Source organism: Stegodyphus dumicola, chromosome 7, assembly GCF_044657685.1.
Source record: "Stegodyphus dumicola isolate Sdum_Otavi_A_Nest chromosome 7, ASM4465768v1".
Lineage (NCBI taxonomy): Eukaryota > Metazoa > Arthropoda > Arachnida > Araneae > Eresidae > Stegodyphus > Stegodyphus dumicola.
Genome location: NC_140774.1, coordinates 159,766,468 through 159,793,186, shown reverse-complemented (window position 1 = coordinate 159,793,186; position 26,719 = coordinate 159,766,468).

Genomic DNA, 26,719 nt, shown 5'->3' with positions numbered 1-26,719 from the left:
TGGAGTCGGATACTTTTGTACAGCGATTATTTTTGATTCATCTGTCTCGATCCCTTTTTGCGATATTTTGTAACCTAAATATTTTAATTCAGGGGCTGCAAATTTGCACTTTCCGACATTAACTTTTAGACCGGCCTCATTTAATAAAGAAAACACCTGTCTTAAATCCTGTACATGTTGGTCTAGATTATCACTAGTAATAATGATATCGTCTAAATAGATAAATGTGGACTTTCCAAGAACAGGTCTTAACACAATGTCCATGCATCGCTGAAATGTTGCTGGGGCCCCTGAAAGGCCAAACGGCATACGCAAAAATGCATAAGTGCCAGACTTGGTTATAAAAGCAGTCTTAGGCACGTCCTCAGGCCTCACCCCTATTTGAAAATAACCAGTCGTTAAGTCTAAAGTCGTCATAAATTTGGTTGATTTTATGTTCCTTAAAATTTCTTCTATGATCGGTAACGGATATACCGGATATTTCGTTATGGAATAAATAATTTAAATTAAATAAAACATTAATTAATTTAATAAGTAATTAGAAAGAAAATTAGATTAAAAAATAATCCAACATGGCGGGAGTCATTCAAGATGGAGGATGAAAGACCACGTGTTCCAAAATGGCGGACGACGATCACGTGATCCAACATGGCGGCCAGATAAGAGCATGGTGGGAGGAAGAGGGTGAGTCATTCAAGATGGAGGATGAAAGACCACGTGTTCCAAAATGGCGGACGAAAACCACGTGGTTCAAAACGGTGGATGGCAGTCACGTGATCCAATATGGCGGCTGTCTAGGCCACGCCCCTTTTCTGTGACGTCACTTCCGCCGCACGAATTACTCTGCCTACTACTGGCCTGTACATGTTTTTTACAACGTCCTTGACATTGCTGAACTCAATGCTTGGATTATATTCAAAGGATCCTTGGGCACCTCTATTTCACGTCGAGAATTTATTCTTGCACTCGTGGAAGAACTACGAGTTGGTGCACTACGCAACAGATGCCCCCCAATTGCTCAAATACAGACACTTAAAGGAAAGAAATGTGCATTTTAAAGTTGCAAGGGACAAAACAAGACTGTTGGCAGCTGTAAGGGATGCCAGAAACCAATTTGTGGTAAATGTGTTGCTGTCACTGTCAAGCGTTCATATTGTATCACCTGCGGTAATGTATAACAAACTTTGGAAAACATTGCCTGTTTATTCCCAATTTATGTTTTTTTATAATTTTTTGCATATGTTCTATTTTCCTCTTTTTGCATTTGTATCTTTTGTTTGTTTTTCAAAGATTTTGTTTTTGTTTTTGTAATCTTACATTGAAAGACATGTGCTAATTCGCGCTAATTGCACGAAAAAAAATTCTAAAGTATATACAATAAATAAAAACCTCTAAAAACTCTTTTACGTGGTCATTTCAGCATCATTTCAATCATTTGCTGTGTTTCTACTTACATTTCTTATGAGGGTCAAATTGACCCCTAATGGCGGTTTTCGGTTAGTCTGAAATTCGGCTGTTCTAGCGTTAAAAATGCTTCTAGACAAGTTCCCACAGTTTTGTAGTATTACTATACAGTATCGTAGTGCAGGTCTTGGTACTGTTCTTGATTTCATTTGTGAGAGGTAGGACAAAACAGCTCTTACTCGGTTGTTTTCGGGGTATTTTCTTTGCCTGAGGTATTTCCGTAGTACTAAAATATCTCCAACTTGCGTCAAATGTAAAAAATCATCAAGCTACTGCATAAGGTCCCCTTAATGGTGCTGCATTGGTGCGTGAAGATCTGCTGAAGAGACATAATTTCGTATTGGAAGTTATGAATGCGAATGAACTCATGCATTTGATCTTATTCTGATAAGAAGGGTTAGTAGGAAGAAGAAGAATAAGACAACATTTTATCAAGAATAGTTCCATAGCTCCACGAAACACTGAAATATAGCGAAAAATCGGTGCGGATCAGACATGAACGGCAGAGAAGAATATGCCTGGACAGGACCACTATGATCACCATTCGCGAAAAAGGTGTTGGATGAACACGGTATTTTTTTCCATCATTTAATGTAGTTGTGGAGAACAGGATAAAGTAATATCAGATAATAAAACACGAGTGCTTTTGAAAATAATGGCACGAAATGTACGCATATTTGCATTGCCTTTGCTAATGTTATAGTGTAGTCTCAAACTATGTCTCCATTTAAATTTCTTAATTTATATTTCTTTTATTTAAATCATACAAATGGCGGAGAATTAAATTTGAAGCCGCAATCTGTACATTTTCTTAAGCTCTAATAAATAGGTTATTTAAAACCTTCTAAGTATTTAATGCACACATTTATCGAAACTTCGCTTAAATCTTAATAATAGGGTTAAATAAGTTTAACTTAGAAATTAAAATAAATTTAAATTTGAATCCGTTTGAAATTTGAAAATAAGATCCGCTAAGTTTGAAATCCGTTTTCCTAAACATAACATAATTCTATTTAAATTAGCACTTAAAATATTAGCCATTTTTCCTCATATATTTCTAACTTTGTATTTCACATATTTTATACTTATTCTTGACCAAAACTTTTCTTTCTGTAAAATGAGAAGAAAGTTGTGAATTTAATGAGAAATAGTGTAAACCTTATATGCATCTACTTTTTTATGAAAGACAAATTTAAATGAAATGTAATTTTATGTTCTATTGAGCAAGGTACACAAATACGTAAATAACATTCTCGAACAAGTATTAATAAATGCATTTATTCCGAACTCTTTCTAATTTTGAGAAAACAATTCTAATATATTTGAGAAAACTACATTAAAAGTTAAAACTTTCCGTCAATACGTATGTTTTAAAAAGTTTATTTTCTTTAATTTGGTTTTCTTTCTCTTTGAATGTATTAATGAGACGTATTTTATGTACATAAAAATGGTAGTTTAAATGTCATTTCATTTCTTCAACAAGCTTCCAATGCAGTATCCAGCACAAATGCCAGTGATATACAGAGAAATAAGTACAGGTGCGTGTCCTTCTAGTGCTTTAAAAATGACATTATTTCTTCTGTTCTGAGAAGAAACATAATAATCATTTGCAACATTTCCTTTACGTTTCATTGTCGCTAGGTGAGTTTCTCGTTGTTCCAGATATTTGTCGACAGAAAGATCCGTCTTATTTTGTTCGTCGTTTTCGTTTAAGTTTCGTTCAGTGTATTCATGTTTTTCATTGTTAAGGACATTATCGCCAGAATTTGGCAATATATTGGAAATTACGTGATTGACGTTTTCTTCCATTGTTACTGTGCCACTTCGAAAAGGGTCAATTCCACTATTAGTCGTAAAATGACTAGTGTCACAGGAATCCATTCTAACGTTATCTGTCGATAGATCGGCTAAATTACTAGAAATTTGATTGTGTGTATCTCCACTATTTGTGTTGATGCTCTTCTCACATTTCTCAAGGGAATTCTCGCCTGTGCTATCAGATTCACTCTCAGTGGATGTTTCATTTTGTGCGTCTTGATTATTTGGTACTTCACAGTTTTCAGCATCTATATCAGCGACTTCTTGCGATTCAGTATAGTCAGATCCAAGAAATGAATTACTTTTCAATCCTTCGCCATTGATAACATTTTCATTAAAGTCCGGTAGATCATTGTAGATTTCACGTGTAATGTCTTCTTTAATCGTTGTTAATACGCTTTTTTCAGAACATCCAATCTTGCTGTTTGGAGGAATTTCACTGTTTGCAGAGAAAAGAGTTGTATCACATTCTGTCCATAGATCTGTTAAATTAATGTCATCTTGCTGGTTCATTTTAGTAATGCAGATTGGGCTCATGCTTATCTCCTTATACCCCAATGGAATCCTACATTGGATACGAGATTTCTTTTCATCCGAAATTTCTGGATATCGGCCTACAAGTGTTTCTCTTGTTTCTATCAAAAAGCTTCTAATGCTATCATTTGAATCGACATTAATTACTTTTGCACTTTCATCAGTTTTCATTTCGTTCCCGCGGAGTATTTTACGAAAATTGTCTTCATTTTCCTTAACAGCAGAAATTTCTTGTGAGATTTTTCTATCTTGATAATATACATCACATTCCGTAGAAATGTTACTAAGAAGAATATCGTTTTCTCGTCTAATACGTTTCTTAGTTGGCAACATTGATATATCCAGAATATTGTGTGTTGCATCAAAATTCCTATTTTCATTGTGTTTAAAATTATATGTATAAGTTTTATTACTTCTATTTGCATAAATAAATACATAAAACATTGCCATATAAAACAATATAAGCATACAACTTGCCTTCAATCCAAGATAGTTAAAAACGCTGGGAGCCAAAGCATTCGTTGGCACGAAAACCACAATCGCTGTTGGTATCAAGAAAAAATATACGAAAATTATTTTACTTTTCAGTCCATGCATTATGCACAGCAATCGCCGTTTTACGGCTCTCTCTCACCACCTAACACAGTTTCTAATTATCAAATCACTTTTCTATAAAGCTTTAAATTAGCAAATTAAAACACTTTCTGAAAGCAGTTCACTCCAGAAAGAAAATATATCTTTATTTTAACAATATTGATCCAACAATATTTATTGATCTCTTTCATTCCAAGAATTCTTTAACAATGCAAAAAGCTAGAGTTGTTGTAAAAATTGGAAACTTCATAAACAAGCCCCTTTGGTTTGTTGCAGCCTTTTATGTATAATAATAATTAATTAATATTTTAATGTCCTTTTCTTAATATGTTACTGCTATACGAAAATTTTCGGTGCAGAAGTACATAAATTCGGAATTATACCTGTAACCGCGAAATGAAAATTTACAAAGCTCTTTTAGAATTTTATAGTTAGACTATAAACACATTTCACATTCGTTGATGTAATACTTTACGATGTTTTTCAAGACAACGCAAATAAAAAATGTCTTTCATAAATATTTATCAAAATTAAAAAAAAAGAGAAATTTAAAAGTGTGACTGTATATTTTACTCTGTCACTGAATAATAAAATATACATTTTAAGGCTCCTTGAAAATTTAATAAACCGTTTTATCAGAATCTTAAACAGCTATCTCATTAGAACGGTATTTTGTAAAAATAGGATATGTCCAAAACGTGATGTGTAACTAATATCACTTCACTCTTTTAAGTTAAATCGTTTTTTTTTTTTTTTTACTCAATAAATTAGGTGTTTTTTTCTGTAAATGGAATAAAGTTCTTAACACATTTCCAATAAGTAATGTTAGCTGTCTTTGCATTCTATCATTTTTGCCAAAGCTAATAACTCTATTCATCAAGTAGTAAATCAGGGCTGAATTGAAAATTCTAAGAAATCAGGAAAATGTTTTCAAAACTTCTGAAATGTCTAGATTTTTATGCAGTCTCGCAGTATCTGTATTTTTATCCCAGTGAAATTTACTCTGTTTATTATAAATAAAAAATGCCAAGACCTTTGACCACCTTTCGAGAAAAGTGGAACAGTGTATTTAATAGTTTTGATTGTTAACTTGCCTCAAGGAAACATTTAAATTAATTCCAGCAAATCGAGTAAGGTGTAGTATAGCAAAGTATGTGTAAAATTTAATAGGCCGTATTAGAAAGTCGTGTGTTGTCCACGTAAGTTTTCTTTATGATGTATTTTCATGCAACATATAACTTCTGATTTATGCAGAGAGGTCGTGGCACGTTTTTATATCGCCGGCATATGTTTAGATACTAAACAATCTAAAATTTATTCACCGAACCAAATTCTGAAGGCTTGGACTTACGCTAAATTTATGGGTTATTTTGTCATCGGCTGTTTGGTCCTAGACTTTTTTATCGGAAGATATTTAGTTTGGCCTTTATATTTTGGGCTACTTTGCCATTTCTAAAAGTGGTTAATTAGGATTTCTTAGAAGGGCATCCGCGAAACTTGTTCCAGATTCATTTTAAGTAAATTTCTATTTGACTTCGGAGTTCAAATGTATTTTTTTCCGTAAACGGTCAACAGTTGGTTACTGACCAAATGATTCCCTTCTCGATCACAGGAAAATATTACAGAGCCCGTTCATAGAGATATATTTACAATTCATTTGCCATTATGTAACAAATTATCTAAACGGTGGCCGCAGTAGTTACAACTATGTCTGTAGAAACCGTCTAGAGAAATAAAAATGTTGGCCAGGGAAGTAAATAGAGAAAAAATCCAACATTTGATATAATTTCCAAAAGAAAATCTACAGACGAGGTGGAGAGGTCAAAGAGAGCATGAAAGGCTCCAAACGAGGTTCAAGGATTCAGAGAGAAGAGCAAGTACTTAGCAGACGTCAAAACCACTCAAATCAAGGCCAAGGAAGCTTCAAGTACAAGGCCAACGAAAGGCGAAAAGGCCACAAAGCACCAGTGCCATGAAGAACCCGTAGGTATAGGAACAGTTGGACAGTTGCACAAAGTTCTGCTATGAAATGAACTCTTGAAATTAAAGGAGTACGATGCAAATTTAAAACATCACGCATCTATGAAAGGAAGAAGAATTTTAGCCGAGATGGTGGGATGTAGTTGTCGCAAAAAACTTTCATTCTATTTAGTGCCAGCACCTTTGTATTATACTTATGGAATTTGTTATTATTCGTGATTTCATAATTGGTTTACTTGCTGATGACATTCTACGTTGGTGTAGTTGTCCAAACATTGACAATAACGAGTCCAGTATAAGCAATTTAATGTTGCAAATTCAGGATTTTCCGGGTAATCACAAGTTCAATTTTAATCATCTTAACTCTATTACTGGGTTTTTTATAACAAAAACACATCTATATTGTTAGAGTCCGACTTTACGTTCGGCTGCAACTGACGACAAGATTTTTGTAAGGATCCTAAGTTTTACTAAAGTTTATTTTATTTTAAATCTTTACTATCACTTCTTATTTTCTACTTCCGGCCAGAATTAAAAGCTTTAGCTTATTTATGCAAATTTGTCTTGCTAACGCCAAGTACTTAAGTTGTGGTTTTTTGCCAAGCAAGAGAGAGGAAGGAGTTATTAGAAGCAGACAACTTGCCATAGTAGTTTTACTCGTTTCCTGGTTGCCTTCAAGGCCAGAGGTTTAATCCTCTTGATAATTTTAAACGTATCGTAGTTTTAGCAGCTCTCTGTACTACATACGGCTTTTTGTTAATTAACGGCCAATCTTGGAGTTAGGCACTTGTTTATTAATCCAAAGTTAGTTTAGTTTGAGTTTTAGTTAATATTTTTATATTCTTACGTTCAGACCACAAGTGGTTGGTCTCTGTATTCCGAAGTCCGGAAATCTCTGTAAAGATAGAAAAAATAAAGGATTTCGTATACCCTTCCTGTGTGTATTGTCTACTTCACAATTTATTGAACATACCTTTAGTAAGCTCCCTGTTCCGAGTCAGGACAGTTAATGTTTCCAAAGCAAATAAAGAGGAACACAAGTCCTGATATCCTAAGGAGAACGTATCAGTCTTATAAGACCGATTGTCTAATATGGTTATCAAATCCTACACGTAGGCAGGAATAAAACTTTTCAAAAATTGGAAACGTTAGTTTTTGTGAAGAACATCATACTCCAAACATTTTGAATGATAGGAGAAGAAATCAAAGATGAAAAAGAACAGTGCCCTGAGAAATTCTAAAAAATTGGATGTATGACAGTCTTCTGTTGAATTTAATTCTTTAACACCTCTCACATCTCTTACAGACTCATTGCCTAGAGTGTTTCTTCAGACAGGGTTCGTAACTAATAAACCCTAATAACGTCTTGAATACTTAGAACTGCAATCGCTAATAGAATACATTTTGAGGCTGTTAGGATGTATACAGATCGCAGTAAAAATGAACATGAACAGACTAGTAACGGTTATTTTATTAAATTTTCGCGGACAGGTAATATCTCTCAAGGGCGGAAATAACAAATTCTGTTTCGTTTTCAGATGTGAATTGATAGCTGTTAATATGGGTCTGGATTGTGTTTTAGACCGACAGTTATCTAGGGAAATGTGGACAGCCGAAGTGTAATCTAATACCTACATAGTTGGAAAAGTATTAGAGAGTTGAAATGATTTAGAGGTATCGAAAAGTCAAGATTTTGTCGCATTCCATATTCCTCCATCTACAGTGGTTTTCATCTCATGTAAATCTGTAATATAACAATATAGCTCTTAGACTAGAAACGGAGGGGACTTTCAAGCCTCAGGTTTATGCTGAAGGTTTGACATGCCTTGAACTATGCTTTAAAGGACATACTTTAATTAAGAATTCTTCCAGACAAGTTCCGACAGACTCATGGTATAGTAATGCAGGTCCTGGTACTGTTCTTGGTTTCACCTGCGAGAGGTAGGATAAAACAGCTCTCACTTGGTTGTTTTCAAGGTATTTTCTTAGCCTGATGCGTCAAATGTAGAAAATCAGCAAGCTACTGCCTAAGGTCCCTTTAGTGGTACTGCATTGGTGCGTGAAGATCTGCTCAAGAGACATAAATTTGTGTTGGAAGTTATGAAGGCAAATGAACTCATGGATTTGAACTTGTTCAGATAAGAGGGATTAGTAGAAAGAAGAAGAATAACGCAATAGTTTCCCAAGAATAGTTCCATAGCTCCACACAACACAGAAAGATAGCGAAAATCGGCGGGAAAGAAGAATATGCCTGGACAGGACCAGTAGGATCAGCATTCGCGAAAAAGTTGTAGGATGAACACGATATTTTTTCCAACATGGAATGTAGTTGTGGAGAAGAGAATGAATGATTCTCAGATAATAAAACATGAGTGGCAGTTTGATTTATTTGAAAATAATGGCAGTAATGAGACCCATTTTCTAAATCCTAAAATTGAAATCCCAGTGATATACAGAGAAAGAACTAGAGGTGCATGTCTTTCTTTTGCTTTAAAAATAACATTATTTCTTCTGTTCAGAGAGGTAACTTAATAATCATTTGGAACACTCCCTTTACCTTTCGTCGTCGATAGGTCAGTTTCTGGTTGTTGCAGATATTTGTCGACAGAAAGATCCGTCTTATTTTGTCCTTCGTCATCGTTTAAGTTTCGTTCAGTGTATTCATGTTTGTCTTTCTTAAGGAAATTATGGCCAGAATCAGGCAGTATATTGGAAACTATGTGAGTGGCGTTTTCTTCCATTGTTACTGTGTCACTTCGAAAAGAGTCATTTCCACTATTAGTCGTAAAATGACGAGTGTGATATTGTAGTTTCAAACTATGTCTCCATTTAAATTTCTTAAGTAGAAGGTCAACCAAAGGCGAAAACATCACAAAGCTATAGTGCCATGAAGAACCCGTAGGTATTGGAACAGCTGGACAGTCGCACGAAATTCTGGTATGAAGTGAACTCTTGAAATTGAAGAAGTGCGATGAAAATTTAAAACATCACGCGTCTATGAAAGGAGGAAGAAATTCAGAGCAGATGGCGGAATCTAGTTGTCGAAACAAAATTTTCATTGTATTTAGTCCAGCGTTTTCAGATGTGAAATAATAGCTATTGATATGGCTTTTGAATGCTATTTATAGGGCTTTATTTATATGGCTTTGTTTTAGATCGACATTTATGTCGTGAAATGCGGACTGCCAAAGTGTAATCTAATACCTACATGGTTGGAGAAGTTTTAGAGAGCTGAAAGGATTTAGAGGTATCGAAAACTCAAGACTTTGTTCCATTCCACATTCCTCCATCTACAATGGTTATCATCTCATGTAAATCTGTAATATAATAATATAGCTGCTAGACTAGAAACGGAGGGGCTGCTGAGAATCAGGTTTATGCTGAAGCTTTGTCATGCCTTGAATTATGCTTTAAAAGACATGCTTTAATTAACACCAGAAGCGCCGTCGGGGTCATTTTGACCTTTTTTTCCAATTTTACGCGTTTTTTTTTTTTTTTTTAACATACAGCTGAGCTTCGAAGCTGATATTTTTTTACTTTTTCTAAAATGTTTCCAAGTATACAATACCAAGTTTTCATATTTCTACCTTAATTATTTAAACAAATAATCGCAGATATACTTAAAACAGCCAACTGGGGTCATTTTGACCCTCATAAGAAAAACGACACTAGGAGCACTAGGCCATTCAAAACTTTGTGCAGATGATTTGTGGAACAAGAATTGAGGACCACCTGTGTTCAAAGAAACAATGTCACGCAATCAGTTCCGTGAAATAATTCGGTATCTCAGATTCTCAGATGTCCGAAGCACCAGAGCTGATCGTCTCGCCACTAACAAATTTGCTCTCGCTTCTGTAACCTGGTACAAGCTAATGGAAAACTGTTATTTATGCTATACTCCTGGATCAGAAATAACCGTTGATGAACAATTGTTGCCTTGTAAACCAAGATGTAGATTTATTCAGTATATGGCGAATAAACAGGACGAGTTTGGCATCAAATTCTGGCTAGCAACTGATCTAAAATCCAAATATGTTTTGAATGGTTATCCTTATCTGGGCAAGGATGAAGAACGACCAACTAATTTACATCTTGGAGATAGTGTAGTTCTCAAATTACTGCAACCACATCTAAACTCCGGACTCAATGTCACAACTGCCAATTTTTTTACTTCTGTGAAACTTGCAGATGAACTTTCTGCGAAATAAACCACAATTGTGGGGACGATGCTTCTGAATAAGCGAGAATTACCCCCATTGCTCGTGAAACTTCTTCAGCACGATATTCATCTTTTGCACTGGAAAATGGAGACAAAACACTCACAGTATATAGGTGCAAGAGCAAAACGAATGTCGTGATTCTGAGCACGACGCACAGTAATGTGTTTGTTGACGACAGCATAAAGAAAAACCGAACACTGTCACTTACTACAACAGTACAAAATGTGGCATTGATGTCGCAGATCAGATGCTGAGGAAATATAGTACAAGTAGTTGAAGTCGCAGGTGGCCTGAGTAGTAGGCAGAGTAATTCGTGCGGCGGAAGTGACGTCACAGAAAAGGGGCGTGGCCTAGACAGCCGCCATATTGGATCACGTGACTGCCATCCACCATTTTGAACCACGTGGTTTTCGTCCGCCATTTTGGAACACGTGGTCTTTCATCCTCCATCTTGAATGACTCACCCTCTTCCTCCCACCATGCTCTTATCTGGCCGCCATGTTGGATCACGTGATCGTCGTCCGCCATTTTGAATCACGGGTCGACGTCCGCCATTTTGGAACACGTGGTCTTTCATCCTCCATTCTGAATGACTCCCGCCATGTTGGATTATTTTTTAATCTAATTTTCTTTCTAATTACTTGTTAAATTAATTAATGTTTTATTTAATTTAAATTATTTATTGAATTATCTTCGAATAGCCGCCATTTTGAATCACGTGGTCTTATTTTTTTTGCTGGAGAGCGCAGATTCAAAAATCACCAGCCAGGCCCGAACCCGCTATGTCGGGATCTGCAGCCACGCACTTTAACCGCTGAGCCACGGTTTACTTAGCAACGAGGTATAAAAATGGGTACTTGTAAAAAAAATGACAAAGCGTTCAACGTGTGTTTTACATCACTTTTTATTTATTTTTTTCTCTTTCTATGTGTTAATTTATTTTTGTTCATTTGGAGTTTTAATTTTTCTTAATGAATATTTTTAAATTCGAAAATTAATTATTTATTTTCAATACATTTTTCTAAGTGGGTGATTTCATTTCTAATGGGAAGAATGTTTCAAAATCATTTTATTATTTGCAGCGAATGAGTTAAAAACGGTATTTTTTAAAACATTATTGGATTTTCTTAAATACATGTTGCTGTTGGCGCCATCTAGTGTACATAACATCTACTAAAGTTAACAGGATGGTTAAAAAAAATGAAGAAGTAATATATATTTTCTTTCCACGGGAAATCGAACCCGCTGTCCCCGCAAAAATGAATAAAAAGGAATTGAGGGGGACCGCATCCAGTACTTTAGGCGATACCCCACAATTCCTTGGTTGAAATGGTTCTAAATTATGTATATAAGGTTTGAAACGCCATCTTTGTTTGAACGCCATCTTACTCTGAATCCGCCATTTTGAAAGATTTGCTTTGGGGAGGATGACATCACCCATATCATGTTTGTGCATGACTTTGTTCGAAAATGGCGTCTGCCTTTTCACTCCTCCTTTGGGTAGACATCGGCATAGGCGAACGAATACGTTTCTGTGGACCAATCAGAAAGCTGAAAAATGATATCATGGTCTCTTAGCCTAGTAGAGTAATGGAAATTCACTCGTGTTGTATGTTGCATAAACTTACCTACATTTCTCTGTCTTTGAAATTTTAAGCTTGAATTTACATGCATATAACTTCACTAGATAATATTTTCTGTAACTTTAAACCAATATACACAATGCTCATTCTATATAGTTTAACTGGAATACTACACGCCAGCAATCTCCTGAATCTCTAAGTGGGCATTTGATCTTCGCTCTTACGTAGAATTTACAATTCTACTTAGCTTTTGTAAGAGCAAAAATCAGATGCTCACTTAGAGCTTCTAGAGACTGCCGGCGTGTTTTCTCCGCTGGAACCACTTTTTATGAAAACCGGCTTTATGACTAATTTTGTATAATTACCATCCAGATTTTGCAGAATACTTGATTTTCATTATATCTCCTTTAATTAAATTTACATTTTATATTCTATGTAATTCAAAAATTAAGCTTCGAATAGGATGAATATTTGCACATTGTACTAAATTGTCTAGATTTGGAGAATTTCTTTTACTTCCAGATTTTTACCTTCTGTCTGCATAACCTGCATTCATTCCATTCGTCTTCCTATTACTGACAGAAAAATTACATTTTGCGTGAGGGATTTGGAATACCGAAGTTGATATGAATGTTGAATAAAGAGAACAAATCCGGCATGCTGTCATAATTGACTAATACTCTGAATAATAAAATTTCAAGAAAACATCAGTTTCATTCACGTGAATAAAATACATTTTCCAAAAACGTCCAAAAAATCTATCACAAGTGTCAACATTAAAGATCTACAAATATATTTTTAAGTATTTAAATAACTCATAAGCTGAAGATAAACCAAGAGAAAAAAGTATCGAGAATTCATTGGCATATACCAACAGCAAAGATAAAATAGTTTCCAATAGCAAAGAGAAAACAGTTTCGAATTGTCTAAACGTCTACTCTCAAAACGTTTGCGAAAAGACAATGACATCACAAAGACATAAATTTTATGGAATATGACATTATTTAAAAAAATTTTGTTCGAAATTTTAGTTCTGACCTAGGGAAGTACACATTAAGTAATTAAATGTGGGCATTCGTGTCCATGTTTGTAAAAAAACAAATATACAAATTTTTAGGAAACTTTTGCATATTTTTCTATTTTGGTAATAATACTTTTAAGTTAGGAAAATATTCTCTACTGAACATATGTGTCTACGAAATTCTTTGGAAAAAGCGGAAATAAAACACATTCACTTGAAATGTAATGCAATAAGTTAAAATATAACTCTGGTTCATCAATACAATATATTAGTTATGTACAGTTAATTGTTCATTTCGAATATGATAAAGAAGAAACCTTTGAGTATAGAAAAAGAAATTTATTTACAAAACAATGATTCTTATTTTATTATTAATTTCAATCAAAGCGCTGATGTTTCTTATGAAGATGAGGTATTTTCTTAGACATGTTTCTAATGAAATTAGTATATAAACTTTTATGAAAGAAAATAGACTTCACGAGAAAAAGTCTAGGACAATGCAAGTCAGTGATCGTGGTGACTTAGAGAAAATATTCCAAGTCTGTATGAGCTGGGTTAAAAGTCTCTATTATCTACTTACGAATAGGTCAATGTCAGAGAAAATTAATCTATCCCCATAGAATACTAAGATAAAAATTACATTTCGTTTCTTAACTTCTGGTTTAGCGTGATAGTGTTGTTGAAGTTAAATCTTCCAATCGTGTAACACAATGATTAAATCATTTAGTAAAAATTTGCTCCCAAGACTTTACGAGGCATTGTAAACCATAAATAGGAAAATATTTGAAAATTCAATGATTTGCAGTGGTAGTAATGTAAAAAATGGTAATATTCAAAGTGTTCTAAAGGTTACCTATAATGTACTTCACAAAAACGGTTTATGAAAACACGAACACATCACAGCCACCCACAAATAACTTCCGTGACAACTGAAAATTTTATACTCAAAATTTACTTTGAATGCAGGAAAAGAAAACATTAGAGGTTTCAAAATGAAAATACTCATGTAAACTTTCCGGAATGAAAATTTACACTATTTCAGGAAATATTAATTTAACTTCCAATTTGTTTGTACTTTTGTTAAATCATATGTAATGAGCGTATGTGATAACGAGCATTTAACTATCTGGCAATGAATCATATTTTATTGGAAATGTAATGGCATGGAAATTAGACAAATATCTCTGTATGGAAAAATCTTAAAGATAATTTCTGAGTGTGCTTGTTTTTAATAGAAATAGTTAAAGATTCCTAGATCAGTAATGAACTACTAAATTCGGCCAATTTTCATCAAAAACGCCGTAAGAAGTTCTCCGTACTGGTAAAATATTACTTAAATTCTCTAGCTTTGTGACTCAGACATTGGCAAGACCAACGGCTATCTGGTCAATACAAGATGACTATGTGTTTAATAGGTTACTTCAAAGATATGAAAGAAATAACAGTTGGGTAAAAATATGGGCGTTTTCAAGAAACAAATGTTCTCTTGTGTCCTTTTGGTATTATAATTATAAACAAAATGCAAAAATTTAGTAAATACGTAGATAAATCTCAGGAAAAACGGTAAATTAACATGAAATGTTTACTTAAAGTCTATGTAAAGTTGGAAAACAGTGATCGTAATACATTTGAAAAATAGCTCATATACAGTGCATTAAAATTTTACACCCGATCTATGAATTCATGAAAATCAGTCCAAAAAAGTCATTTATCACGTTCGCTTGCTTGCAGTATATTCTCTTGTCGTTTTAATCTTTTTTTCTTTTGAGTTCTATTATTTCTGAAGTTGTAATATTTCTGAATCTTTAGCTTTAAAACACAAAATCACTCTGATTTATCAACTTGCGTCTAAATGTACAGCCAACCAAATGGAAGATTTTAGCATGAGTAAATGTACTACAGTATTGAATTATGAAATTAATTACAAGATTATCAAAGAAATTTATTATTGAGAGGGGTCCATGGTGGGGAGGGTTTTGGGAGCGTATGGTACGAACCATAAAATCCAGCTTATGCAAAATTATTGGTCGAGCATCCCTTACTGTGAAAGAGCTTGAAATCCAGGCAATGATTAATTGTAGACCAATTACCTACGTGTTTACCGATCCCAATGAACCTTCTCCACTAATGCCCTCTCAATTTCTGGTTGGTAGACGATTACTATCTCTGCCCTGCTAATCAATTAACATCCCAGAAATCTTTGGACAATAGGTAAAATTTTGGAATTAATGCCAGGCAGAGATGGTAAAATAAGATCTTGCATAATTAAAACACCTACTGGTACCTTAAAAAGGCCTATACAATTGTTATATAATATGGAACTTAACTAATGTTTGTATTTTGTATTTTTAGGTTTGATTCTCCTGATCTTGCTGATAGGTATCATTTAATGTTTTGTAAAATTTTATGTGCTTATAATTATGTATGCATGTTTGTTATATTTAACCATTTCTCCAGGATTTATTGTCGAAATATTAATTGAATATTCTAGAATATATTATTGAAAGATGAACTCTCCAATGAGTTCAGGTGGGGAGTGTTGTGTAATTTAAAGAAAAAGGCTAGAGGGCGCTGTTGCTCGCTTATTTGTAAGAGAATAAAGTTTGTTCTTCGCACTTAAACTATAAAATTAAATTCAACAGCAATATCACAAAAAAAAAAAAAAAAAAAAAAAAAAAAAAAAAAAAGCCTCACGTTCTTTACGCCGATGCACCATTGAAATCGAAACACTTGGATCGAACACCTAAAATCTTCACAGAGCCTTAATCTTTGCAGGACGGACCTCATCCCAGTCAGAACCAGAACACCAGATTTCTTGCATAATAATTTTCGCCCAAATATACGATCCATTTGGATTTATTGCACCCTTTGTTATTCGGGCGAAAATCATTATGCAAGTAATCTGGTGTTCCGGTTCTGACTGGGATGAGGTCTTTCCTGTAAAGATTAAGGCTTTGTGAAGATTTTAGGTGTTCGATCCAAGTGTTTCGATTTCAATGGTGCATCGGTGTAAAGAACGTGAGGCTTATTTTTTTTATTGATTTTTTTTTTGTGTGTGATATTGCTGTTGAATTTAATTTTATAGTTTAAGTGCGAAGAACAAATTTTATTCTCTTACAACTAAGCGAGCAACAGCGCCCCCTAGCCTTTTTCTTTAAATTACACAACACTCCCCACCTGCACTCGGTGGAGAGTTCATCTTTCAACAATAATCATACACCTTTTTTAAATAATTCAGCAAGTGTAATTCAAATTAATTTAAAATAAAATTTTGCTTTCATCATTTTATGCATTTTATTGTAATTGTGATAATTATAGTTGTTAATTATTACCAGGAACTCTTCTCATGAGGATGGGTGTATTTAACATGAGTTCCTATTGATATATAATGATGCATTCTATGACTTTTATTTAACATCAATATTTTTAGATACAAATTATTCTACTGTGATTCATTCAAGGGGCCATCTCATATTTCAGATATTGTACGAGTGATTCTAAAATTAAAACTTCCTTTATCATGTCGAAATGCAGAGTTGCACCTTTAAGAGCAATCACGCTTCCTCGTTTAGAGTTAATGGGAGCACTCATGGCTGCTCGAATGTATAAATATTTGAAAAAATTGTTTGGTGATTTAATTGAGGATGTTTATTTTTGGAGTGATTCCGAAATCGCCATTACTTGGATTAAAGGTTCGCCAAATAATTGGAAACCATTTATCGCCAATCGTGTTACAGAAATACAGAGTATATGCAACAAAAAATTGTGGAACCATTGCGAAAGGAAACAAAATCCTTCCGATTTACTAACTCGAGGAATTAGTGCTCAGTCACTAATTAAGAATGATTTGTGGTGGCATGGGCAACACTGGTTACGTTTTCCTATTGAAAACATTCCAAAACAAAAGAAATTAAAACCAAATTCAGAACCATTGGTGCGACGAAGGCAATGAATCATTCCTATCCGGTCGTTGAAATCGAAATTCAGAATTGAAAACAAAATAATAAAATAAAAATTGAATGTTTGATCTCGGATGTTATTTCCTCGGCGTCCATCAGTGTGCCTAGTAAACAAATTGCAGACTTCATGGAGCATATGGGGTTGCAGATCGCCGATTGCGCAAGAAAAAATAACATAGATGTTGAGATATTAATTGGAGGGGATGAATTCTGGAATGTAGTTTATTCTGAAAGAATTAAAATATCTGAAGGGTTGTACGTAGTCAGTTCTGAGTTTGGTTGGGTTGCCGCAGGAATCGAGAAAAATAAAACAAACAAAAATTGTTCTGAAAATTTAGCGGTAATGACAAACACTGTTGTGTTGAAAGATTTAAGAGGTTTTTGGGAATTAGAAAATATGGGAATTAATAATTCTGATGATTATTCCGATATTGACTGCGAAATAGTAGACCAGTTTGAAAGAAATTTGCAGTTTAAAAACGGAAGATATGAAGCAAATTTAATCTGGAAATACAGTCCGAATAATCTAGGAAATAATTTTGAGGTAGCTAAGAAACGATTCGCAAACCTTCACGATAAACTAAGTAAAACTCCGGAGATATTTCAGGAATATAAAAATATAATTGGGAACCAGATATTAGAAGGAATTGTGGAGGAATGTCCAAATAATGATACAAACTTGGGATATTTTATGCTTCACCGAGCAGTGATACGACCTAGTGAAACTACTAAGGTAAGAATTGTGTACGATGCTAGCTCAAGGACAGAGGACACGAATTCGTTAAATGACTGCCTTGAATCGGGACCTAATCTAAATCCAAATATACTAGACATTATGTTAAATTTTCGTAAGTTTAAGATAGCGTTTTGTGGAGACGTTGAAAAAGCCTTTTTGATGATACTGACTTATTCCATTCGGAACATTTTCAGAAAAAATTTTCGTTTCTTGTTCATGTTTTTGCATACTCAAATACTAAGTTCATGTTTTTGCATACACAAATACTAATTTTGTTGAAAATATGACATTTTCTTATTCCATTTTATATTTCACTGTTAAAGTCCGGCTTGGGAAAATTGTTTTCCGCGGAAATGGCATACTTGTGCTATATGTCTGCGACTGTTCTAATAAATTACATTACTAACAAGTGCGAATAAAATCCTTAGTTATACAGGAATTATCTTGAATGTTTCCTTAATCTGAAATGCAAAATGTAACCCATGGGTAAAAATAGAGCAAGTTTATCTTAAAAAGTTCTCCTCGAATACATCTTTTTCTTGGTCCTTACATGCTTTTCTGTATTTATCACTTAAGTTCATTGTGTAGCTATCTTTCATGTAATTTGTGAAGTATTCCTGTTTGAATACTTGCATTTGAATTTGTTTAACTGATTTTAACGTACATGTATATTTTGGTCAATGCGTGGGGAATTGAGGTACTGTGGCGCTGAGTGTTCTAAGCATTCCATACTGCATTTTTCTTAAGAGTACAGTCAGTTAAAAGAGAAATGTGCTTCGTACTTTGGGAAAATTTTATTTACTTATTATGTGTCATGCTCATGATAAATAAAATTGTCATAAATGTGCGCAGGACTGTGTGGTTCCAATGTTTAATTAAAGTAATGCTTTTCGAAAAAGTGTGGTCTTTCTTATGACATATAAAAAATGCGTTAAAATTTTTTAAAGTTGGTGACTATAGTAGATCATTATATGGACTTTCTGTCATTATTACCTATTTTGTATAATTATTTGTGTGTAATTTTATTTACTATCTATGAGAAGTTAAATGTCAAAAAAGCTGTAAAAGTTCATTATTAAGCAATGTCAGTTTAAAATTTCTATCTTAAAATTATTTGTGTTAGGTCTTTTATTTTAATTACTATGTTAGATCATTATTTGGAATTCTACTCAATATTTCGTGTAATGTATCATAACTATGTAGGAGTCATTTGTCAGGTATGATAAATTAAATTTCGTTCTCGAAAGGCTGTAAGAGTTCAGTGCTAAATAAATTATTGACAATGTGAAATATGGGTATTTTTCAGTTAAGTTAAAAAATATTCCAAGTTAACAAATTTTTATATTCCAAATTGGGAAAAAGGCGATAAAGTTTCATTTCCATGGCTGAATATTAATTCCATGTGTATTATAGACTTTAAGTTCTCCTTCACAAAATGTGACTATAATTCAAATTTAAAATAATATGTTACAATGTGGATATTCTTCTCTGTAGTTAAAATATAATTCAATCTTCTGTACCTTGTTAAGAGAGTAAGGCTGTGATAAGTTCAAATAGAGTAGTGTTTATAAAGTTCTGCGGTAAATGGTGGAATCATATTAAGAATCCGAATGACGTTTTCACATGAAGGAAAAATTAAGGTTCAGTGTATGTTTGGTGATTTAAGTAGGATGTGTGCAAGAAAATACAAGATATTTTTGTAAAATATTTCAAAGAGTTAGCAAAATTTGTGTTAGTAGTATAAATGAATCTTACTGAATAAAAGGGAGTATTCTGAATATATATGTATAAATGTCTGTAGAGTAAAATAAGAAGAAATGAAGTACTATTGGTATGTATCTAAACTTCACTGGGTAGAAATGTTCCATGCATTGGTTTGAGTAAATTCATACCATGAAAATTTATTGCTCCTTATAAGATTTATTTAAAGTCAGTAGGTCTTACAATAAAGAAACATGTGTAAGTCTGTATTTATTATGGGGAAAAGGAATCAGAAACACAGCATGAATATGTTTTATAAGTTAAATATAAGGGTAAATGTGTAAATGGAAAGTGTAAAAATTACATTTGTCAGACATAGTTTGGTTAATCCTTTGAATAAAAGTAAGACGTGTAAAAGGGAATCAACAAAGTTTTGTATAGTTGGCCAAAAAGTTAATACAGTCATTAATAGTTAGTACAATACACTAGAAGGAAAAGTTCGGAGTATCTCCAACTTAGTAGTAAAAAAGAAAGAAATGTAGTATTCCAGTTAAACTATATAGAATGAGCATTGTGTATATTGGTTTAAAGTTACAGAAAATATTATCTAGTGAAGTTATATGCATGTAAATTCCAGCTTAAAATTTCAAAGACAGAGAAATGTAGGTAAGTTTATGCAGCATACAACACGAGTGAATTTCCATTACTCTACTAGGCTAAGAGACCATGATATCATTTTTAAGCTTTCTGATTGGTCCACAGAAACGTATTCGTTCGCCTATGCGGATGTCTACCCAAAGGAGGAGTGAAAAGGCAGACGCCATTTTCGAACAAAGTCATGCACAAACATGATATGGGTGATGTCATCCTCCCCAAAGCAAATCTTTCAAAATGGCGGATTCAGAGTAAAATGGCGTTCAAACAAAGATGGCGTTTCAAACCTTATATACATAATTAAGAACCATTTCAACCAAGGAATTGTGGGGTATCGCCTAATGTACTGGATGCGGTCCCCCTCAATTCCTTTTTATTCATTTTTGCGGGGACAGCGGGTTCGATTTCCCGTGGAAAGAAAATATATATTACATCTTCATTTTTTTAACCATCCTGTTAACTTTAGTAGATGTTATGTACACTAGATGGCGCCAGCAGCAACATGTATTTAAGAAAATCCAATAATGTTTTAAAAAATACCGTTTTTAACTCATTCGCTACAAATAATAAAATGATTTTGAAACATTCTTCCCATTAGAAATGAAATCACCCACTTAGAAAAATGTATTGAAAATAAATAATTAATTTTCGAATTTAAAAATATTCATTAAGAAAAATTAAAACTCCAAATGAACAAAAATAAATTAACACATAGAAAAAGAAAAAAATAAATAAAAAGGGATGTGAAACACACGTTGAACGCTTTGTCATTTTTTTACAAGTACCCATTTTTATACCTCGTTGCTAAGTAAACCGTGGCTCAGCGGTTAAAGTGCGTGGCTGCAGATCCCGACATAGCGGGTTCGGGCCTGGCTGGTGATTTTTGAATCTGCGCTCTCCAGCAAGAAAAATAAGCCCACGTGATTCAAAATGGCGGCTATTCGAAGATAATTCAGTAAATAATTTAAATTAAATAAAACATTAATTAATTTAACAAGTAATTAGAAAGAAAATTAGATTAAAAAATAATCCAACATGGCGGGAGTCATTCAAGATGGAGGATGAAAGACCACGTGTTCCAAAATGGCGGACGTCGACCCGTGATTCAAAAATGGCGGACGACGATCACGTGATCCAACATGGCGGCCAGATAAGAGCATGGTGGGAGGAAGAGGGTGAGTCATTCAAGATGGAGGATGAAAGACCACGTGGTTCAAAATGGTGGATGGCAGTCACGTGATCCAATATGGCGGCTGTCTAGGCCACGTCCCTTTTCTGTGACGTCACTTCCGCCGCACGAATTACTCTGCCTACTATTGGCCTGTACATGTTTTTTACAACGTCCTTGACATTGCTGAACTCAATGCTTGGATTATATTCAAAGGATCCTTGGGCACCTCTATTTCACGTCGAGAATTTATTCTTGCACTCGTGGAAGAACTACGAGTTGGTGCACTACGCTACAGATGCCCCCCAATTGCTCAAATACAGACACTTAAAGGAAAGAAATGTGCATTTTAAAGTTGCAACGGACAAAACAAGACTGTTGTCAGCTGTAAGGGATGCCAGAAACCAATTTGTGGTAAATGTGTTGCTGTCACTGTCAAGCGTTCATATTGTATCACCTGCGGTAATGTATAACAAACTTTGGAAAACATTGCCTGTTTATTCCCAATTTATGTTTTTTTGTAATTTTTTGCATATGTTCTATTTTCCTCTTTTTGCATTTGTATCTTTTGTTTGTTTTTCAAAGATTTTGTTTTTGTTTTTGTAATCTTACGTTGAAAGATATGTGCTAATTCGCGCTAATTGCACGAAAAAAAATTCTAAAGTATATAAAATAAATAAAAACCTCTAAAAACTCTTTTACGTGGTCATTTCAGCATCATTTCAATCATTTGCTGTGTTTCTACTTACATTTCTTATGAGGGTCAAATTGACCCCTAATGGCGGTTTTCGGTTAGTCTGAAATTCGGCTGTTCTAGCCTTAAAAATGCTTCTAGACAAGTTCCCACAGTTTTGTAGTATTACTATACAGTATCGTAGTGCAGGTCTTGGTACTGTTCTTGGTTTCATCTGTGAGAGGTAGGACAAAACAGCTCTTACTCGGTTGTTTTCGGGGTATTTTCTTTGCCTGAGGTATTTCCGTAGTACTAAAATATCTCCAACTTGCGTCAAATGTAAAAATCCATCAAGCTACTGCATAAGGTCCCCTTAATGGTGCTGCATTGGTGCGTGAAGATCTGCTGAAGAGACATAATTTCGTATTGGAAGTTATGAAGGCGAATGAACTCATGCATTTGATCTTATTCTGATAAGAAGGCTTAGTAGGAAGAACAAGAATAAGACAACATTTTATCAAGAATAGTTCCATAGCTCCACGAAACACTGAAATATAGCGAAAAATCGGTGCGGATCAGACATGGAACGGCAGAGAAGAATATGCCTGGACAGGACCACTATGATCACCATTCGCGAAAAACGTGTTGGATGAACACAGTATTTTTTTCCATCATTTAATGTAGTTGTGGAGAACAGGATAAAGTAATATCAGATAATAAAACACGAGTGCTTTTGAAAATAATGGCACGAAATGTACGCATATTTGCATTGCCTTTGCTAATGTTATAGTGTAGTCTCAAACTATGTCTCCATTTAAATTTCTTAATTTATATTTCTTTTATTTAAATCATACAAATGGCGGAGAATTAAATTTGAAGCCGCAATCTGTACATTTTCTTAAGCTCTAATAAATAGGTTATTTAAAACCTTCTAAGTATTTAATGCACACATTTATCGAAACTTCGCTTAAATCTTAATAATAGGGTTAAATAAGTTTAACTTAGAAATTAAAATAAATTTAAATTTGAATCCGTTTGAAATTTGAAAATAAGATCCGCTAAGTTTGAAATCCGTTTTCCTAAACATAACATAATTCTATTTAAATTAGCACTTAAAATATTAGCCATTTTTCCTCATATATTTCTAACTTTGTATTTCACATATTTTATACTTATTCTTGACCAAAACGTTTCTTTCTGTAAAATGAGAAGAAAGTTGTGAATTTAATGAGAAATAGTGTAAACCTTATATGCATCTACTTTTTTATGAAAGACAAATTTAAATGAAATGTAATTTTATGTTCTATTGAGCAAGGTACACAAATACGTAAATAACATTCTCGAACAAGTATTAATAAATGCATTTATTCCGAACTCTTTCTAATTTTGAGAAAACAATTCTAATATATTTGAGAAAACTACATTAAAAGTTAAAACTTTCCGTCAATACGTATGTTTTAAAAAGTTTATTTTCTTTAATTTGGTTTTCTTTCTCTTTGAATGTATTAATGAGACGTATTTTATGTACATAAAAATGGTAGTTTAAAAGTCATTTCATTTCTTCAACAAGCTTCCAATGCAGTATCCAGCACAAATGCCAGTGATATACAGAGAAATAAGTACAGGTGCGTGTGCTTCTAGTGCTTTAAAAATGACATTATTTCTTCTGTTCTGAGAAGAAACATAATAATCATTTGCCACATTTCCTTTACGTTTCATTGTCGCTAGGTGAGTTTCTCGTTGTTCCAGATATTTGTCGACAGAAAGATCCGTCTTATTTTGTTCGTCATTTTCGTTCAAGTTTCGTTCAGTGTATTCATGTTTTTCATTGTTAAGGACATTATCGCCAGAATTTGGCAATATATTGGAAATTACGTGATTGACGTTTTCTTCCATTGTTACTGTGCCACTTCGAAAAGGGTCAATTCCACTATTAGTCGTAAAATGACTAGTGTCACAGGAATCCATTCTAACGTTATCTGTCGATAGATCGGCTAAATTACTAGAAATTTGATTGTGTGTATCTCCACTATTTGTGTTGATGCTCTTCTCACATTTCTCAAGGGAATTCTCGCCTGTGCTATCAGATTTACTCTCAGTGGATGTTTCATTTTGTGCGTCTTGATTATTTGGTACTTCACAGTTTTCAGCATCTATATCAGCGACTTCTTGCGATTCAGTATAGTCAGATCCAAGAAATGAATTACTTTTCAATCCTTCGCCATTGATAACATTTTCATTAAAGTCCGGTAGATCATTGTAGATTTCACGTGTAATGTCTTCTTTAATCGTTGTTAATACGCTTTTTTCAGAACATCCAATCTTGCTGTTTGGAGGAATTTCACTGTTTGCAGAGAAAAGAGTTGTATCACATTCTGTCCATAGATCTATTAAATTAATGTCATCTTGCTGGTTCATTTTAGTAATGCAGATTGGGCTCATGCTTATCTCCTTATACCCCAATGGAATCCTACATTGGATACGAGATTTCTTTTCATCCGAAATTTCTGGATATCGGCCTACAAGTGTTTCTCTTGTTTCTATCAAAAAGCTTCTAATGCTATCATTTGAATCGACATTAATTACTTTTGCACTTTCATCAGTTTTCATTTCGTTCCCGCGGAGTATTTTACGAAAATTGTCTTCATTTTCCTTAACAGCAGAAATTTCTTGTGAGATTTTTCTATCTTGATAATATACATCACATTCCGTAGAAATGTTACTAAGAAGAATATCGTTTTCTCGTCTAATACGTTTCTTAGTTGGCAACATTGATATATCCAGAATATTGTGTGTTGCATCAAAATTCCTATTTTCATTGTGTTTAAAATTATATGTATAAGTTTTATTACTTCTATTTGCATAAATAAATACATAAAACATTGCCATATAAAACAATATAAGCATACAACTTGCCTTCAATCCAAGATAGTTAAAAACGCTGGGAGCCAAAGCATTCGTTGGCACGAAAACCACAATCGCTGTTGGTATCAAGAAAAAATATACGAAAATTATTTTACTTTTCAGTCCATGCATTATGCACAGCAATCGCCGTTTTACGGCTCTCTCTCACCACCTAACACAGTTTCTAATTATCAAATCGCTTTTCTATAAAGCTTTAAATTAGCAAATTAAAACACTTTCTGAAAGCAGTTCACTCCAGAAAGAAAATAAATCTTTATTTTAACAATATTGATCCAAAAATATTGATCTCTTTCATTCCAAGAATTCTTTAAAAATGAAAAAAGCTAGAGTTGTTGTAAAAATTGGAAACTTCATAAACAAGCCCCTTTGGTTTGTTGCAGCCTTTTATGTATAATAATAATTAATTAATATTTTAATGTCCTTTTCTTAATATGTTACTGCTATACGAAAATTTTCGGTGCAGAAGTACATAAATCCGGAATTATACCTGTAACCGCGAAATGAAAATTTACAAAGCTCTTTTAGAATTTTATAGTTAGAGTATAAACACATTTCACATTCGTTGATGTAATACTTTACGATGTTTTTCAAGACAACGCAAATAAAAAATCTCTTTCATAAATATTTATCAAAATTAAAAAAAAAGAGAAATTTAAAAGTGTGACTGTATATTTTACTCTGTCACTGAATAATAAAATATACATTTTAAGGCTCCTTGAAAATTTAATAAACCGTTTTATCAGAATCTTAAACAGCTATCTCATTAGAACGGTATTTTGTAAAAATAGGATATGTCCAAAACGTGATGTGTGACTTATATCACTTCACTCTTTTAAGTTGAAACGTTTTTTTTACTTAATAAATTAGGTGATTTTTTCTGTAAATGGAATAAAGTTCTTAACACATTTCCAATAAGTAATATTAGCTGTCTTTGCAGTCTATCATTTTAGTCAAAGCTAATAACTCTATTCATCAAGTAGTAAATCAGGGCTGAATTGAAAATTCTAAGAAATCAGGAAAATGTTTTCAAAACTTCTGAAATGTCTAGATTTTTATGCAGTCTCGCAGTACCTGTATTTTTATCCCAGTGAAATTTACTCTGTTTATTATAAATAAAAACTGCCAAGACCTTTGACCACCTTTCGAGAAAAGTGGAACAGTGTATTTAATAGTTTTGATTGTTAACTTGCCTCAAGGAAACATTTAAATTAATTCCAGCAAATCGAGGAAAGTGTAGTACAGCAAAGTATGTGTAAAATTTAATAGGCCGTATTAGAAAGTCGTGTGTTGTCCACGTAAGTTATCTTTATGATGTATTTTCATGCAACATATAACTTCTGATTTATGCAGAGAGGTCGTGGCACGTTTTTATATCGCCGGCATATATTTAGATACTAAACAATCTAAAATTTATTCACAGAACCAAATTCTGAAGGCTTGGACTTACGCTAAATTTATGGGTTATTTTGTCATCGGCTGTTTGGTCCTAGACTTTTTTATCGGGAGATATTTAGTTTGGCCTTTATATTTTGGGCTACTTTGCCATTTCTAAAAGTGGTTAATTAGGATTTATTCGAAGGGCATCCGTGAAACTAGTTCCAGATTCATTTTAAGTAAATTTCTATTTGACTTCGGAGTTCAAATGTATTTTTTTCCGTAAACGGTCAACAGTTGGTTACTGACCAAATG